Source organism: Gopherus flavomarginatus, chromosome 1 (assembly GCF_025201925.1).
Source record: "Gopherus flavomarginatus isolate rGopFla2 chromosome 1, rGopFla2.mat.asm, whole genome shotgun sequence".
Classification (NCBI taxonomy): domain Eukaryota; kingdom Metazoa; phylum Chordata; order Testudines; family Testudinidae; genus Gopherus; species Gopherus flavomarginatus.
The window spans coordinates 310,176,923-310,196,553 of record NC_066617.1 but is presented as its reverse complement, the minus strand read 5'-3'; the positions used below and the strand labels follow the sequence as shown (position 1 = coordinate 310,196,553).

General features: G+C 43.7%; 1 protein-coding gene across 5 annotated transcripts in view; it reads left to right on the top strand.

Annotated features, from left to right (window-relative positions):
- ENOX1 (ecto-NOX disulfide-thiol exchanger 1) overlaps positions 1-19,631 on the top strand; it is a 536,222-nt gene that overhangs the window by 175,452 nt on the left and 341,139 nt on the right. The gene's annotated exons all lie outside the window — the stretch shown is intronic.

Here is a 19,631-nt window from a genome sequence, read left to right as displayed (position 1 = left end):
TCTAGTGCTTGTTTAATATGTAAATGTTATGAGATATGATTGTTTATGAATCTCTAAAAAGCCTCATTTTGTAACTTCCCTAAGTCACTCAAAAATACATGAGGATTTCTTGTTTTGTTTTCGCATACAGTATGTGAGTGGCTCCTTTAGTCCCACCAGGATAAACAGAAAAAAGCTCTTCTCTGCTATCTGGTGATAATTTTCTAAAGGTCAGTGTTGTCAATCCCTTTTACAAGAAATGCTGCCAGTCAATTACTGCCCAAAAATGCCATGAAGATACTGCTTTTCATTTCATTTCCAAGAGCCAGAGCAATGGAACTTCCCATGTTCATTTCCCCCTCAAAACCACTTTTCATTCACTGGTTTCTGTGCATTGAGCGAATGTTGTTTTCTTAAAAGGGATATCACCATCCAAATCATCTCTGTCCGTGCAATTCTTCTCTCTCCTTCAGATTAGTTAAGAAAACCCTTGCAGATGTATTATGTAGGTTCTCAACATGACAAAGTTTGTTAATTAAATGCATTGTTTAAAAAAATGCATTTGAGATTCATACAAGGCAAAGAGGATATAACTCACAAAGTAATTACTTCATCTTTGACACTTAGAGGTTGCATGTCATTGTCAATGTTTGGGCAGGAAAAATGAACAGACTAACATCACTTAGGGAAAGGAACATTTTAATTTGGATTAAACAAGTATTCGTCTCCCTGAACTAGTCAAAGGTCAAAAAGAAGTTCTTCTTTTGCTCCTGATTTACTAATTACGTGTATAGGCAAACCCAAATAAGCATTCTCTACGTGCGTTATCATTAAAGAACGGAATATGACTGATTGAAATTACTGTATTTTCATCAAAGATCTCTGTGGGTCAGATTAGCTGGCAAGCTTTATTGGCTAAAAGAGAGGAGGTCAATGGATGTCCACAGTTAAGAAATATGTAGTTCTGTTGGAGGGGGCATCCTTTCTTGAAAGTCTTTTGGACATAAAAAAATGAATTTCTCTTTTATTATTTTCTTTTCTTATTGCTAGCATCTCTTCAAGCCCTGGCACAGCATGGACATTAATTCTAAAATACTGTAGTTTCTTGTCAATTTTTATCCTTTCAACCACCAAGAAACACTGTCTGAGGTGCACACTTTGAGCCCCTCTCTCAGAAAAGAAAGCACAGCAGATCATGATGGCAATGTTTAATTTTCCCAGATTGCACTTCATTTTAGGACTTTATTGTCTACAGTAGGGCTTCAGATTTCCTCAATGTGAGCAGAGATGCAATCACTTTCTTACTGTAATAACTGTCTTCTGTCCCCTTCCCTGGCCTCACAGAAAAGTAGATGAGAATGAAATAGTGAGGAGAAATATGACAAAAAGAGTATTTCTGAGGGTCAGTTTCATGGATAGAAATGACAGTAAATGACATCTAAGGGTCAGCAGCACAGGAGAATCATTTAGGGAAAAAGGAACATCTCCATTTACTGTTTTAAAAGGGACAAAGAACTAACTTCAGAGCATCCTTTTTTCCTGTTGTAAAAAGTATTTTTCTAACTCTTGATTTCATTATTTTTTTTTAAAAAAATGGTTATACACTCAATTTTGAAAGCCCCAATAAAGCACAGAAAAATTACAGGTGTCAGACACCAAATCCTATTTTCCAGGTACAGAAAAGAAACCCCTGTAATACAAAAGAATTTCAGAAGGATGAGGCTGTAATTGGCAATTCTAAAAAAAAAAGATAAACACATAAGTTAGTTGACTACTGCCAGTTTCCTTATCAGCCCACTTTATAAGTGGCATGGAAGTAGGACCAGAAAGCCAAGGACATGCTATAAGGCTCACTTTCCCAAGCCATTTTAACCGTATTATTTCCATGTTGGCATGAGTAAATTCACTAGTACATCAGAATAGTACAAAGACTGGCCCTAATTCTTGGTTGAGGGTAAATAGTTGGCCCAGTTGTATCAGCGGCTTTGAAGGTCCAAATGAGTCAGATGCACCTCTCTGATTCTCCAGCACTCTCACAGATCAGGTATTGCAGTCTGGCATGTGGCCATAAGTGGAAACCAAGGCATGGTGTAGGAGGCCACACCCACCCTCCTCTGTGTGTTCCTTGGCCTCCTCTGGCTCCCAGGGACTTTGGAGACCTAGAGCTGGTTGTCATGTCAGCAATGCTAGGGAAACACACTGATCACCAAAAGGAAAAAAATAATCTCAGTGTTACCTGTGTTGAACAAGCCAGCAGATTTAGCCATCACAAAAACTGATCAGATTTGTAAGAGCAGACACCAGTTTGACCACAGCTGAGTCATCCATCCCATGCCCATCGGAAAAGTCCATTTCAATTTTCACATGAGAGATACCAATTTTCCAGCCTGGAGGTTCTATATGGAACATCAGAGTGCTGCTTTGGTGACCTGCTGGGTTGTAAAAATAGCCGTGAATAGTTTCCTGCAGAGATATTGAGTTAGTGGATAGCTGTTAGACAGTCATTAAAACATAGTACTGCCGTAAAATAGAAATATTCAGCAATGTTGCCCTGTATAATCCATTAACTATTTCATGTGCAATAATGATATGTTTTTTATTGGTAAATGGAGCATTTCCTGGCAGTGCATGGAGAGCTGGCAAAGCAAACATGTCTGTCCCTTTGTTTGCAGCCACTTAATTGCATTAAAGGACAGCTAGCAATACATTACTTTCCTGATTTTTTTTCTCTGTGAGCAATTTCTGAGTGAGCACAAGGATTCCTTGGGGTTGTGAATGGGAGGACAAGTAAACCATGAAATAGTCGCTGTTAAAATGTGATCCATATCTTTGAGAAAACCTGTGCTAGAATATAATCTTACTTGTTCCCTCACCATTCTGCGTGCTAGTCCATGTAGTTTGCAGCACAATCTGGAAAAATAAGCTATTTGTATAGGAAAACAGGAATTGCCATACTGGATCACTCAGCAGTCCATCTAGTCCCATATCCTATCTTTGACAGTGTCTGCTATCAGATGCCTAAGAGGAAGGTGTGAGCACTGTGTAGTAAGTAGATGGGGGGCGGAGCAGATCACTTCATGACATTAGGTCTCATCCTAGTCTTAATAGAAATTGGCCTAAGCCCCAAAGCATGATGCTTAATATCATTTCCACAAACTTTATCATTAATTATAATTGTATATTCTTTATATCCATATAAATGTCCAATCCCTTTTTGAATCTTGCTTAATTTTTGACCTCAATGACTTCCTGTGGCAATGAGTTCCACCGTTTAATCACATGTTGTGAGAAAAAGAATTCCCTTCTATGAGTTTTGATTTTCCCACCTTTATAATTGAATTGAATGTCCTCTTGTCCTTACATTATGAGATAGGGAGAACAGAAGCTCCTGATCTTCCTTCTCTAGACCATTCATTATTTTGTGTATGTTCATGTCCTCTCTCATTCGTCTCCTTCCTAGGGTAAACAATTTCAGACCTTTTGATCTCTCTTTATATGTTTTTTTTCCAGAGCCTTGAGTTCAGCAATATGCATTTTGAGAGGAGGTGACTGCGCACACAATTCTAGATGAGTCTGCACCATTGATTTACATAAATTCAGGATAATATTATTGTATCATTAACCATTCCATTTCTTATATATCCTGACATCTTTGTTCCTTTTTTTGACCACAGGCATACATTGAACACAGGTTTTCATTCAGCTATTTTCAGTGACACGCAGGTCCCTTTCCTGAGTTGATACAGTTAATTTTGAACCCTGCAATGTGTACATTGTTCCTTGCAATGTGCATTATGTTTATTTATCAACACTGAATTTCATTTACTGTTGTGTTGCCCATTCACCTACTTGTTTAGATTTCTCTGAAGTTTCTCACAGTCCTCTCTAGTCTTAAATATCTTTAGGTCATTGGCAAATTTTGCTACCTCAGTACTCAACCGTCTTTCCAGATCATTAATAAACACATTAAACATAGGACCTAGTACATAACCTGGAGGCTTTAATGCTGCAGTTAATCTTTTGCCATGAGGAAAATTCACCATTTAATCCTGCTCTTTGTTTTCTGTCTCCCAGCCCATATTTGCTCCATGACAATACTTTGCCTCTCACCCTGTGACTACTTAGCTTCTGTAGTGGTCTTTTCCATGGAACCTTGTGAAAGGCCTTTTGGAAGCTTAATATTTTTATGTCAGGTAGTTCTCTTTTATGTTTTGACACATCCAAAGAATTTTAAGGCATTAGTGAGACACAGTTTTCCTAAACTGTGCTGGTTAGACTCTGTCATATCACAGTCTTCAAAGTGTTTTGTTGATTTTTTTTTAATTATTGTTTAAACCAGGTTGCAAGGTACCAGTTTACTGGCCTGTAGTTCCCCAGATCACCCCTAGAGCCTTTTTCAATTATTGGTACGATGGTTGGTACTCTTGAAAAGTGTTTGCATAGTTTTGTTAGCAGCTCATCTACTTCACACTCGAGTTTCCTCAGAACTCTTGGATGTACCTTCTGGACACGATGACTGATCAGTTTTCTCCAGCTTGTCTTCTTCTGTTACTCAGTTTCCTAGAATATCTCATATTTATTGCCAGAAAAGAGCAGGACCAGTGTAGGAATTTCCCCAACAACTGCAAAGGTGAAGAGTCATATGAAGCAATAATTTAGCTTTTCAGCCATGTCCTTATTTTCCTTAATTGCTCCCTTTAACTTCTGGTGATCCAGCAGGCTTATCGTTTCCTTTGCAGGCTTCCTGCTTCTGATACAGATAAAAAAAGATTCTTATTTGTTTTTACACTAATAGGTGTTTGCTCTTCATAATCCATTTTGGCCCTTTTAATTTCCCACTTACAAATTGCTTGGTGTAATTTATACTCTTCTTTACTTGCTTTAATATGGTCAGGTTGCCATTTTTTGAAGGATTTCTGTTTAACTTGAATAGCCTTTCAAAGCTCACCATGTAGCCATACTGATTTACTCCCTGCCTTCCTGGTTTTGAGGTTGGACTAGATGACCTCCTGAGGTCCCTTCCAGCCCTGATATTCTATAATTTCCTTTTTGTTCAGCAGCAGACATGCCTTCTGAGACTCTGTTTTCTTAAAGGATTTTATTTCCTTTCCTATTGAGTCTTTTTGACCAACCTATGCATTTTACTGAAATCTCCTTTTCTGAAGTTCGGTTTCTGTCACCTTTTGGTGCACCTGCCTGCTCTTTGGATGTTGAAACTAATTATATTGTGATCACTATTACTTAGTGTCTCAGCTAATGCCACATCTTGAATTAGGTTCTCTGTTACTTAAGACTAGCCTGTCTTCTTGTGTATTCTAGAGCTAGCTGTGCCAAGAAGCAGTCACTTAATGTATTGAAAAATATTTTTTCTAAACTTTATCCCTTTGGGCCGTTTGACTAGTTTGTATGTGGGTTATTGAAGTTCACCACTGTTACCATTTTGTTAGATTTTTCTGCCTCTTTCATGTTTCTGTCAGTATTGTTCTTTCAATTTCTTTTTCTTGATCCAGTGTAGCTCTACTGATATATCTACATTCTTACAGCTTGAGATATTAAAGAAAACTTGAAAAGTTGCGATCGCTTTTTTATTTGCTGGAGAAGGAAAAATATTATCAGTTGAAACTGTGTGTGTGTGTGTGTGTGTGTGTGTGTGTGTGTGTGTGTGTGTGTGTGTGTGTGTGTGTGTGTGTGTGTGTGTGTGTGTGAGAGAGAGAGAGAGAGAAATTACCACTCCCCCCCCAAAAAAAAAGTGGGGAAATTAATCACAGTCCTGAAGGGTGGTAGGTTTGAAAAAAACTATTTGACATAGTTGTAATTTCCCAGTAAACACTTCTTTAGTAGCCCTTTACTTTAGCTCTGAATATTCTTTCCCAGTGACAGTCCTCATTAAAGTTTCCCACACCCTCTTTCCTAAGGCCCATTTGTTGCTCTTTCATATCATGGAGACTTTGCTTAGGGGGTTAAATCATCTCTGATTGGAGTCAATGGGAGTTTTGCAATTGACTTCACTGTATGCATGATTCAGCTTTAAGTGCTTAAATGCTACTTGTGATGGTCCCTAAATGTCCCCAGATTTTGAGGCACCTCACCACCACCTCCCCTTATCATGAAGAAGTCTTGTCTGTTCCTGCTGTGGATCAAGTCCCTGAAACCACCAGCCTCTGGCAACACAAGCCCTACCTTCCAGACCTTCTCAGGCCTCACTCTCTCTGTTCTAGTTAGCAATAGGTATACACCAACCCCCAAGTTCTCAGAGCATTCCCTGTAGTACCCAACCCCTAATCCACTGAACACTCACAGAGTTACCAGGTCTGCTGTTCCCAGAGGAACTGTACACGTCATCTTGAAAGATTCAGCTCGGGACCACCACTTTGCTTAGTACCACATCACTTAGTTTTATTTTTATGTTTATGTTTATCATCAAAGAATAGAGGGATTCAAGTGAGAGTGAGTAAGAATATTGGAAATGAATGGTTACATACAAAATGAAATCATAATATGCTTTCTAGAGACTAAATTTAACTAACAAGTTATCCTCCTGTCTAAAGAAGCTTATCTCACCCAAAGTTCTCGACAGCAGCTTTCAGCCAAGCCAACCTGAGACTCCTCTTTCACGAAGTAAACTCAATGTCCATTTACTTCTCAGGTGAAACATGCCGGGTATCTTCTTTGTTCCATAAATATACTAGAGCAAACTTTTCATGTGCATTTTAAGATAGGCTTCTTCCTGCCCCAGATCCTCCGTCAGTTTACTCCTTCCTGGTACTTTTCTCTCTCTGAAGTTTTCACACTCCTTCATTAGCATTTGGTTCAGACTGGTGAGTGGTGACCCATTGTGAACTACACAGTTCTTAATTTACATGTAAACAGAGAGAGATAAATGTTGCTTGTCTGAAAGCACACCTGTTTTTCACCTTTGCTGATGAACAGTCCCTAGATACAGAACATAATAGAATCATAGACTTTAAGATCAGTGGGAACCATTATGATCATTGAGTCTGACCTCCTGCACAATGCAGGCTACAGAATCTCATCCACCCACCCACCCACTCCTGTATCAAACCTGTGTCTGAGCCATTAAAGTCCTCAAAACTTCAAAGCCTTGAAGTCCTGGTTTAAAGACTTCAAGGTGCAAAGAATCTTCCAGCAAGTGACCCATGTCCCATGCTGCAGAGGAAGGTGAAAAACCCCCAGGGCCTCTGCCACTCTGCCCTGGAGGAAAATTCCTTCCCGACCCCAAATATGGCGATCAGCTAAACCCTGAGCATGTGGGCAAGACTCACCAGCCAGACACCCAGGAAAGAATTCTCTGTAGTAACTCAGATCCCACCCCATCTAACATAGCATCACAAGCCATTGGGCATATTTACCACTAATAGTCAAAGACCAATCTCATTATATCATCCCCTCCATAAGCTTATCAAACTTAGTCTTGAAGCCAGATATCTTTTGCCCCCACTGCTCCCCTTGGAAGGCTGTTCCAGAACTTCACTCCTCTGATGGCTAGAAACCTTTGTCTAATTTAAAGTTGTTCAGTGTACATACATAATTCCTTATACAACATCTATGTATGTGTTTCACAATGAAATCAATGACCAGTGTGACACCAGTTTTGATTTGAGACCTCACGTGACATTCTCTGGTGAACTGGAATGTACATGCCAGACTCAGGAGATTCCTGTAACCCTTATGCACCCCACCTGTGCCCCTTGCTAGTTGGCACAACCTGGTTTCTGATTCGCACTACTCCAGTCCAGAGTATTATTATCCTTTTTGAACGGGAAGATGCATCTTTAGTAGTTTTCCCCATCTCTATTTAGGGATAAGGCTTGTTTTACTGAAGAAAATAAATAAAGACCATAGAGAATTTTTCTTCCTGTGTGATGCAGGAATGAAACCTGGTCACCTGATATACCTTTTTTTTTTTAGTTGTTCTTTTGTTCATATATAATATAAACATTGGGCATAGGGTTATTTTCAAACTAGCTTTATAAAAAGACAAGATGTTTGATAAAAAGATAGAATATTAATAGGGAAAATCATCCACCTATTCATTTACAAATTCTTTATTAAAATGACTATAGCTTTTTTTAAAAATAGTTTTTGAAGTCCTTGAATTTACGTTCTTACTTTAAATATAGTTTCTTGTCCCTTAGTGCCCATTCTTACAGCTTTAAGGCAAGTGGGGTGAAAAATTATCAGGAACGAGGAAGAAGGCCATGTGCAAAATGTCACCTGTGGTATTTAAACATAAGTTAATCTTGCTTTGATGCTATTAACATTTGCTAGTTATTTGGGAGAGGTAATTTTCACTGCTGTATGGTAGTGTAGATATCATTTGGTTTTGGGCCAGTTCCTCCTACAAGCAAGTTTCACTGTCTTCACATTGCCAATTTAGACCTCACCTTGTATGGCTTTTCCCAAACAGCAGAACACATGCATGCTGTCACTTGTAGGCAATTTTATAAAATAAAAAATCATGAGTGTATAGGTTGGAAGAATGGCAGTCCTGGTTAATTGTTTAAAGAACATGTACAGTTGTGGGCAGAGGCAGTGCATGTAGGGTATCCTGATTTTATAGGCACAGTTCTGATATTTGAGGCTTTGTCCTATATAGGCAACTATTACCCCTCAGCCCCTTCCCAATTTTTCACACTTGCTGCCTGGTCACCCTAAGGGCATGCTTCCCATCACTGCCTCATCAATGTACTAAAGCTTTACCTAAGGACATTACCTCTATGGCTAAAGGGTAATTTCTGCTGAGACTGCCAGTTACAGTTATGGTATTTTGGTATGGTATATTCTTGTAATGTGGACATTAGTCAAGTAGGAACTGGATATAGATCACCAAATAACTTTTGATCACTACTGATTTTGAATGTGTTTGTCCTATGGAGAACAAGCTGTCTAACCAGTTACCACTTCCTGAGTCATCCATTCCTGAGAGAGACCGTTTCCATTTATATCCAGTCTCACATTATATCTATTATATAAACCTTACAGATATGCCATATGTATCTAAAGGTAAAATTTTCCCCTTCCAACAAAGAAACTGGTGGAGCTTGTCAATGCTAGGTTTAGAGGGCTTTCCCTTCAGGGCACACTATATATATCCTCCTTCCCCTCCAGTTATGATAGCTTTGGCAACACTCTCAGACTTCATTCCCCAAAAGTGACATGGGGAATGAATGTTTTTGCCCCGAGCCTTAAAAAACAAAACTGAATTCAGGATCAAGTCTGATACATTATTTGCAATGTATCATTCCAAACATTGGGGTCAAACATCACCAACCGGGATTATTTGTCTTGAAAACTCTGGTAGTTTTTTCAGAAAAAAAAATAAATTTCATTCTGCTAGAGTTCTCTTGTGCAATTTCACTTAGCTTCATGTACAAGTACACTAGTAAAAACATGTACATTTACTTAGCTATTCAGTCTATGAGTGAAGGTGGGTGAATGTGTGTGTTTTGCTGGGGGTGTGCTGTTGATTTATGTGGGGATTGTTTCATGCTGGGAGAGTTGTTTATTTGTGCAAGTGGTGTATGGGGGCATTGTGCAGTGGGGAGGGGCTCTGAGTGTTTGGGTTATTGCATGAGCTCATAAACTTTAAGGTCAGAAGGAACAATCATGATCATCTAGTCTGGTTTGAAGAACTGTGGTAGTTGGGCCCACTAATTCACCATTTGTTCAGTCCCCTTCCATACAACTAATGAAATTGCTGCATACAAAATAGCTGTAGAGGAAGGGAGGTGATTGGTGGAGACAGTTACTTCTGGGATCACAGTGGTCTAGAACTCTTGGCATAACATAGATACATGCTTTGTTATTGCACGGATGTAATTCTTAAAGTCAAAATGGCTGAGAATGTAAACATTGCACAGTAAAAAAACTGCACATCCCAGTGATGACTGAACTTGGTGATATTCTGAGCGTAAAGAGCTCTCAACCTTGCTTGTAGCCACTTATAAATAAAAATAAATAAAATAATAATTGGAGATATACCTATCTCCTGGAAGGGACCTTGAAAGGTCATCAAGTCCAGCCCCCTGCCTTCACTAGCAGGAGCAAGTACTGATTTTTGCCTCAGATCCCTAAGTGGCCTCTTCAAGGATTGAGCTGACAAACCTGGGTTTAGCAGGTCAATGCTCAAACCACTGAGCTATCCTTCCCCTTCATCCCTCCTATTGCTTCACACTGAATTGACAAACATTTTAGGCTACAGAGTGACACTAGGGTTGCCAACTTTCTAATGTCTGAAAACTAGGGTTGTCAAACGATTAAAAAAATTAATCGAGATTAATCATGCGGTTAAACAATAATAGAATACTATTTATATAAATATTTTTGGGTGTTTTCCACATTTTCAAATATATTGGTTTCAATTACAACACAGAATAAAAAGTGTACAGTGCTCACTTTTCTTATAAATATTTGCACTGTAAAATTAAGAGATTGTATTTTTCAATTCAATTAATACAAGTACCGTAGTGCAATCTCTTTATCATGAAAGCTGAATTTACAAATGTAGAATTATGTGCAGAAAATAACTGCATTAAAAAATAAAACAATGTAAAACTTTAAAAATGCGTCCATGCTGATGATGAGTTGTGCTCGATAACGATACAAGGCAGTGTGGACCAACGCATGTTCATTTTCATCATCTTGAGTCAGATGCCTGCAGCAGAAGGTTAATTTTCTTTTTTGGTGGTTTGGGTTCTGTAGTTTCTGCATCGGTGTGTTGATCTTTTAAAACATCTGAAAGCATGCTCCACACCCCGTCCCAGTCAGATTTTGGAAGGCACATCAGATTCTTAAATCTTGGGTTCAGTGCTGTAGCTATCTTTAGAAATCTCACATTGGTACATTTTTTGCGTTTTGTCAGATCTGCTGTGAAAGTGTTCTTAAAATCAACAATATGTGCTGGGTCATCAACTGAGACTGCTATAACATGAAATATGTGGCAGAATGAGGGTAAAACACAGAGCAGGAGACATATAATTCTCCCCCAAGGAGTTCAGTCACGAATTTAATTAATGCGTTATTTTTTAAACTAGCATCATCAGCATGAAAGCACTTCCTCTGGAATGGTGGCCAAAGCATGCAGGGGCATACGAATATTTAGCATGCCTGGCACATAAATACCTTGCAATGCCGGCTACAAAAGTGCCGTGTGAATGTCTAAAGTTTGACATTATTTAATAATAATCAACATTTTTAAGTTGCACTTTCACAATAAAGAGATTGCACTACAGTACTTGCATGAAGTGAATTGAAAAATATTATTTCTTTTATTATTTTTACAGTACAAATATTTGTAATAAAAATAATATAAAGTGAGTACTGTAGACTTTGTATTTTGTATTGTATTTGAAATCATTATATTTGAAAATGTAGAAAAACATCCAAAATATTTAATAAATTTCAACTGGTATTCTATTGTTCAACAGTGCAATTAAAACTGCAGTTAATTGCAATTCATTTTTAATCACAATTAATTTTTTGCGTTAATTGTGTGAGTTAACTGCTATTAATCAACAGCCCTACTGAAAATCAGACCGCTTTACCTCCCTGAGGCCCTTCCCCCTGCTCTGCCTCTTCCCCCAAGGCCCCACCCTGCTCCACCTCTTCCTCAAGGCCCCACCCCTGCTCCACCTCTTCCCCCGAGGTCTTGCCCCCCCACTCGCTCCTCTATCCTCCTCCCCGCTGCTCTCTCCCTCAACTCCAGTGTGAGCAGCCTCAAGGGACTTGCAAACTCCAGCTCCAGCAGGCTGCCTGGGAGTGCAGGTCAGAAGAGCGCTGCGGCTGCATGGGAGCAGCCAGGCAACCCCACTGGTGAGCTAGGACATTTCCCTCCTACATGGCAGCCTCCTGCCTCCCTCTGCTCTGCTTGCCCAGCAGCCCCCTTTCCTATGTGCTCAAGCCCTCCCCCACCCCATAGCTGCTTGGGAGCATGGCCAGGGGAAGTGCTGGCTGGTGAGGCAGCTCACATTCCTTCCCTCCCATGGAACATTCAGTGCCTGCTCAGAGCCCCTTACCCCTGCTTGCCATAGGCCCCCATGCTCTGTCTTCTGCTGCAGCCCTGCAAACTGTGCTCCTCAGAGGGACTGCCAAAACCAGTGATTGCGTGCTGCCGTGGGAGCTGCTGCTTCAGAACTGGACGACAGGCTGCCAGTGCCCCCTCCCGCCCCCGTCCCCCCCAGTGGTAACCAAACGTTTAATGTTCAGTCATCTGACCACACGCTCCTAGGTCCCCTTTTCTACTGGCCTTTCCAGTCAAAAACCGGACACTTGGCAACCCTAAGTGACAATCCTGGAATCTTATTATATAGGTGAAAGTGAAAGAAGCAAATAATAGATAATCACTCAACGTGGCGACTCAAACAGTAATTGTAGGTTGGCATATTGGCTATAAATTATCATGGAAATACAGGGCAGGAGACTGTGCTGTGCAGTCCAGAAAGATCGTGGGTCCTAATACAACTTTGTCATCTTTGCCCCCTTCCAAATTTGGGTTGCTTTGGGACCCAAGTGGCCCCAGTATACTTTAGGGCCATCTAAATTAAAGCAGTACGTCCCCTGCTGCTTTTGGGAAGCAGTGCCTCTCTACCAAGAAACTCTGCAATGCTCAATGCTGCAGCGCTGCCCCAACGTGTCCCATATGCAAGAGACTGAGCAAGAATCATAGAATTCAATCTGTGTCTGTTTTCCGCAGTTCTTGCTCTGGGTGAATCATCCCCTGACTGGATCCAATGTTACATAGCCCCTTTACTCGGCTCCAGGCTCTCTACCTGGTGTCCTGGGCCAAGATTTGGAGGGAGAATCTCACCCAAGATCTCTTACTCAAGCTAGAAATGCTTTTTCCTTAAAAATAATGATGTGCAAGTTATCTAGCACCCTCAACTCTTAGTGAACTCCTTGCAGGATTGAGCTCAAAGAAGGGAATTTGAACTCACAGAAGAGTTAAACTGTTTAAATGCAGTGTTGTTGTAGCCTTATTTGTCCTAGGATATTAAAAGAGACAAGGTGGGTGAGGTAATATCTTTTATTGGACCAGCTTCAAGCTTACACAGAGCTGTTCTTCAGATGTGGGAAATGTACTCAGAGCATCAAAGCTAAATATAGTGTCACACAGATTGTTTAGCATAAACAGTTAATACATTTCAAGGGACCATTCAAGGTGAAGTGGCCTGTTAACACCTCACCAGTCATAAGGGAAAGAAAAGCTGGGGTGAGTGGCGGGAGGTTAAATGGATTATAGATTGTTGTAAAAAGATATAAATCCAGTGTGTCTGTTCAGTCCATGATTTTTAGGGCTTGGCTACACTGGAGAGTTGCAGCGCTGGTGAGGGGGTTACAGCACAGCAACTCAGGATGTGGCCACACTTACAAAGCACAGCCAGCGCTGCAACTCCCTGGTTGCAGCGCTGGCTGTACACCTGGTCTGCCTCGGGTGTAGCGATTCCAGCGCTGGTGATCCAGCGCTGGTCAGCAAGTGTGGACACCACCAGCGCTTTTATTGGCCTCCGGGATATAAGGAGGTATCCCAGCATACCTTTTCAGCCACTCTGGTAATCGTTTCACACTCCACTGCCCTGGGCTCAGCTGGCCCCGGGAATTTTAAAAATCCTCTTCCTGTTTGCTCAGCCAGGTGTGGAGTGCAATCAATCAATCAATCAGCGACCATGCCTCCATGCCCCAAATGAGCCCCAGCATGGAACAGTTCCGAGCTGCAGGACCTCATCAGTATTTGGAGTGAGGAAGCTGTGCAATCACAGCTGCGCTCCAGCTGGAAAAATTATGGTACCTATGGGCAGATATCAAAGTCCTTGCTGCTAAGAGGCCATGGACGGGACGCGTTGCAGTGCAGGGTAAAAATAAAGGAGCTGCGCAGTGCTTATTGCAAAGCCCGTGAGGGAAATCGCCGCTCAGGAGCTGCCCCCACAACCTGCCGTTTTTACAAGGAGCTGGATGCCATACTTGGGTGTGACCCCACTGCCAATCCGAGGAGCACGATGGAGAGTTCAGAGCAGGGAGAAGTGGGGGAGGGTGTAGAGGAAGCGGAGAGTGAGGCTACTGGGGTGGAGGGAGACACCTCAGAGTCCCAGGAGGCATGCAGCCAGGAGCTCTTCTCAAGCCAGGAGGAGGCTAGCCAGTCGCAGCAGCTGGAAGTTGTTGGTGAAGAAGAAGCAGAGGAGCGTGTTCCGGGTAAGCAGATTTTATGTTTTGGGAGAGGACGGTTGGGGTTATGGCTGCCTGCATGCATGCCTAAATGTGGAATAGCCCATTGATTTGCTCTATCACGTCTCTGTAATCGGCCTAGGTAATCTCTTGAAAACTTGCAGCCAGAGCGTGGGCAATGTGCTTGCGCAAGTTTATAGGGAGAGCCATTGTGGTCCTTGTCCCGGTCAGGCTAACTCGTCCGAGCCACTGTGCCGCGAGGGGTGGGGGACCATTGCTGCACACAGGCAAGCTGCATAGGGGCCAGGGCGGTATCCACACTGCTGTAGAAGACCCTCCCTCTCTTCCCAGGTAACACGCAGCAGTGATATATCTGGCAATAGGAAACCCTGTTGAGAATGTAGGGATACTGCTCAGTGCAGGGCGCCAGCTTCGCGGTCCCCCCCCTTGCAGGTCCCCAGCTTCCCGGTCCGCCCCCCCCCCCCTTGCAGGTCGGCAGCTTCCTTTTCCCTCCTGTCCCCTGTGCAGGCCCCCAGCTCCCTCCTCTAGCCAGTGCAGAGAAACCCCAGTGAGCCATCAGGCAGTTCCCCTTCCCAGGTGAAGTCGGGGCAGAAACACTCACCCCATTGCTCGCCATGCCTTTGCTTCCGTGGCCTCTCTGTGCTATGTTAGGTATGTGGGAATGATGCTACAAAAAGTCTACAAACTCCTTCACTGTGTGATAATAAACACATGTTTATTACATGTTTCTATCTATGTTTTTTTTAGTGACCTTGACTAATGCAGCCGGATCACCACCTGCCCGTCGCTTGCAGAACTTGAGGAAAAATCCACGAAAATCAAAAGAAGAATTGATCAAAGCAGTTATGAATCAGTACGCCAGAGAAAGTAGGAAGACGCAAGAATGGAGAGAGAAAATGCATGAGTGGAGGCAAACAGAAAGCAGGAGAAAGGAATTGGCTTCCAGAAAAACCTCGAAGCAGTTGATAAGCTTCCTGGCTCGCCAAACTGACTCTTTCCAGTCTCTCGTAGCCATGCAGGCAGATCTGTACCATGGTATCCCACACCCCTCCCAAAGCTCTCTTTCTTGTTCCCCAGTATTTGCACAAAACACCCTTCTCCAGCAGCCTGTTTCTTACTACCCCCAGCTGCCCCCAACACCTGTACGATCACCTACCAGCCCTGATAACTACAATCCTTACCCTGTGCACTCCACCCCCATGACGCTGCAGCATAGTAATCCTGAAGTGCAGCAGACATTGAACAGCAATCCAAACAGGACATATTCAAACCTCTGAATGTACAGTCCACCACCCTACCCCCCTGCCCTTTTATGTACTGTATTTTGAATAAAGGATTTAATGGCTTTTACAATAGTTTTTATTATTGCAGAAAGTGGTAAATACTGTACCCCAAGGGAAAAACGAGCACAGCAAAGGCACCAAACATTACGGTTGGCTCTCAGCATCAAATTGCTCCCTTAAGGCATCCCTAATCCTTGAAGCCCTTTGCTGGGCCTCTCTAGTAGCCCTGCTCTCTGGCTGTGCAAATTCAGCCTCTAGTTGTTGAACTTTGGAGGTCCATTCCTCACTGAATCTTTCACTCTTCCCTTCACAAATATTATGGAGGGTACAGCACGCGGATATAACAGCGGAGATGCTGCTTTCCCCCAAATCTAGCTTCCCATAAAGACACCTCCAGCGGGCTTTCAAACGGCCAAAAGCACACTCCACAGTCATTCTGCACCGGCTCAGCCTGTAGTTGAACCGGTCCTTGCTCCTGTCAAGCTTCCCTGTATACGGTTTCATGAGCCATGGCATTAAGGGGTAAGCGGGGTCTCCGAGGATCACAGTGGGCATTTCGACGTCCCCTACTGTGATCTTGCAGTCTGGGAAAAAAGTCCCGGCCATCATCTTCCTGAACAGGGCACTGTTCCGAAAGATGCGTGCATCATGCACCTTTCCAGGCCATCCTGGGTAAATGTCAGTGAAACGCCCACGGTGATCCACAAGCGCTTGGAGAACCACAGAGAAATACCCCTTGCGATTAATGTACTCTGATGCCAGGTGGGGTGTGCCAGAATAGGAATATGTGTCCCATCTATTGCCCCTCCACAGTTAGGGAAACCCATTTGTGCAAAGCCATCCACAATGTCCTGCACGTTCCCCAGAGTCACAGTTCTTCTTAGCAGGGTGCGATTAATGGCTGTGCAAACTTGCATCAGCACTATTCCAACGGTGGACTTTCCCACTCCAAACTGGTTCACCACCGATCGGTAGCTGTCTGGAGTTGCCAGCTTCCAGATTGCAATAGCCACCCGCTTCTCCACTGGCAGGGCAGCTCTCAATCTCGTGTCCCTGCGCCGCAGGGTAGGGACGAACTCAGCACACAGTGCCATGAAAGTGGCTTTTCTCATCCGAAAGTTCTGCAGCCACTGCTCGTCATCCCAGGCTTGCAGGACGATGTGATCCCACCACTCAGTGCTCGTTTCCTGAGCCCAAAGGCGCCGTTCCACGGTGCTGAGCACGTCCGTTACTGCCACAAGCAATTTACTGTCTTCAGCGTCAGGCATTTCAATATCATCGTCTGACTCCTCACTGTCACTTTGCAGCTGAAGGAATAGCTCCACTGCCATGCGTGATGTGCTGGCAACATTCATCAGCAAGGTCCTCAGCAGCTCGGGCTCCATTTGTAACAGAAATCGCGCTGCAGACTCACAATGTCGCCAAACTGCTCGGAATGTGTAGCAAAGCACCACGGGGCGTTGGAACAGGAAGCGGAAAGACCCGCACCCTTCCGTCCCCTTCCCACAAGCCACAGTGCCAAAATGAGACGAGGTGTTCTGTGGGATTGCTGCCAACAATGCACCACTCCCAACAGCACTGCAAGTGCTGCAAATGTGGCCACACTGCAGCGCTGGTAGCTGTCAGTGTGGCCACACTGCAGCGCTGGCCCTACACAGCTGTAACTACCAGCGCTGTAGAACTGTAAGTGTAGCCATGGCCTTAGTATCTAGCAAGTTATGAATTTAAGCTCTCAAGCTCATCTTTTGTAGGTGTTGGTCCAGTAAAAGATATTACATCATCCACCTTGACTCTAAACTATTTAAAAATAGGCAAACCCATATACTACTATACAAACATTCTGAATAAAGGTACCCACATGTCACTAATGCAGGTTCATTTTCCAAGAAAGAGAAAAACAAAGATAGTTACTTAAAAAAAACCCTCAACAGAACCTGAATATTTCGGATGGGTGGGGCTTATCTTTTTCGTGCACCACCATGACCCTAAAAGTCTATGAAATATTACACAGAATTCTGTAGAGCTCACAGGTTAGCCAGTGAGTAAGGCTGTCAGAATCAGTACCTCTCCCCCTTGGTCAGCCCTGTCCAGTTGTGGATCCGAGTGCAGGAGTATCCCCGAGCACTTGACACAGTGAGCACTGGCCTATGCAGATGCAATGCCCATTTTGGAACTCATGGGGTTTTCCCACGATGCAGTAGCCCCTTTCCAGGCACTCATGCTCAGTGGTCTCGAAGAGGAGAGCGCCTCAGTCCCTTCGGCCAGCAGCAGACCTGGGCTCCAGTACCAAACTTCGTACCGACCCTCAGAACCTTGACCCGTGAGACCTGGTCAGTGCAGAAGGAGAGGAGGAGGACCACCTGCTGGTGCAGGCCTCCTCTTCTTCTTCCCCCGATGAAACAGTCTGAGAGGCATGCATATCACCTTCCCATGACAACTTCAGAGCCATCAGGAGCTGTTGAAGAGTGGCCTCAAAGCTTGGGCTGGAAGTGGAGGTAGTCAGAGAGTCCTCCCACAGTGTGGTCAATATTTTGACTCTTCCATCTGAAGGTGCATCGCTCTTCTCAGAGCAAATGGATGCGAAGCTCCATGGCCTGAAAGACTCCAGAGCCACCTCATGTTCCTGGATCTCTATGCCCTGGCATCTTCAAGGAAGCACTTCGGACCCCAGCACTCCACCTGTTTCTCAGCTCTGCCACCTGATCAGGACCTGCAAAAGAAACAAATCTGGGGGTTTAGATGCAGGGAACTGCCCCCATCCGCCTCAACATCCCTCCCCTCTCAGATACTAGGGGCCAGCCAAACGGAACTTTTGATAGGACACCCAAGAGTGTTATATCCATTCCTGTGCCACTGGATCCTGTCGTTCCTTTGGTTTCAAACCGCTTATCATACTTCAGCTTGGCATGGTCTCTTATCACCATGGACTATTGGGTGCTGAACACTGGAAAGAGGTTATATGCTCCAGTTCATTTCCATCCCCCTGCCATACCTCCCTCCTGGTCCCTCTTCAGGGACCCTTCTCACAAACAACTTCTGGCCCAGGAGGTGCAAACCCTCTTCCGAGTGGGATCCATGGAGGAAGTTCCTCAGGACTTAAGAGGGAAAGGGTTTTACTCATGATATTTTCTAGTTTGAAAGGCCAAGAGGGGTCTCTGACCCATTTTATCCTACGCTATCTCAACGGCTACCTCAAAGAGCAGAAGTTCCTTATGGTCTCCCTGGCCACCATCATTCCATCCCTGGATCTGGGGGATTGGTAGGTTGCCCTCGACTTGAGAGACACTTATTTCCATGTCTCAATTTTCCAAGGCCACGAGAGGTTCCCTGTATTTGTTGTAAACCAGACACACTACCAATTTATGGTTCTCCCATTTGGTCTTTTAGCAGCCCTGTGGGTTTTCACAAAATGCTTGGTGATAGTGGCGGCCTTCTTCAGAAGAAGAGGTGTACAAGTCTACCCACACCTCAATGGCTGGCTGGTCTAGGGCCAGTCCTTGCACAAGTGGAGACCAGTATTGACTTCATACAGTCAACCTTTCCGGTGCTGGGCCTGTTATAAATGAGCAGAAGTCTCCCCCTGTCCTGGTGCAGAGGATAGAGTTTATTGGAGCAGTGTTCAATTCCTGTCAGGCCAGGGCTTTCCTCCCAGAAGCCCGTTTCCAGACAATGGGGTCACTGATAGCACATGTCAAGGACCACTCAATCACGACTGCCTGTTTCTGCCTCAGACTGTTAGGCTGCATGGCCATGTGTACATACACAGTGCAGCAGGCAAGGCTATGCCTCAGACCCCTTCAAGCTTAGCTGGCCTCGGTGTACTCACTGAGTCACCCCTATCTGGAGTTGGTGCTCACAGTTCCTGCCCTTGTCTTCACCTCCCTTGACTGGTGGAGAGACCCTGTCTTGGTCCTCTCAGGAGTCCCCTTCAGCAGGTGCCAGCCCTCATTATTCCCTGTTTTGGATGCATCTGATCTAGGATGGGGGGCTTACCTAGGGTACCTCAGGACACAGGGCCTGTGGTCTCTGGAGGAGGTCTCTGTGCATATAACTTCAGGGAGCTAAGAGCAGTCCACCTGGCCTCTCAGATGTTCTTACCACACATCACGAACAAGAACATGCCAGTGCTCACAGAAAATACAGTGCCTGTATTTTACTTCAACAGGCAGG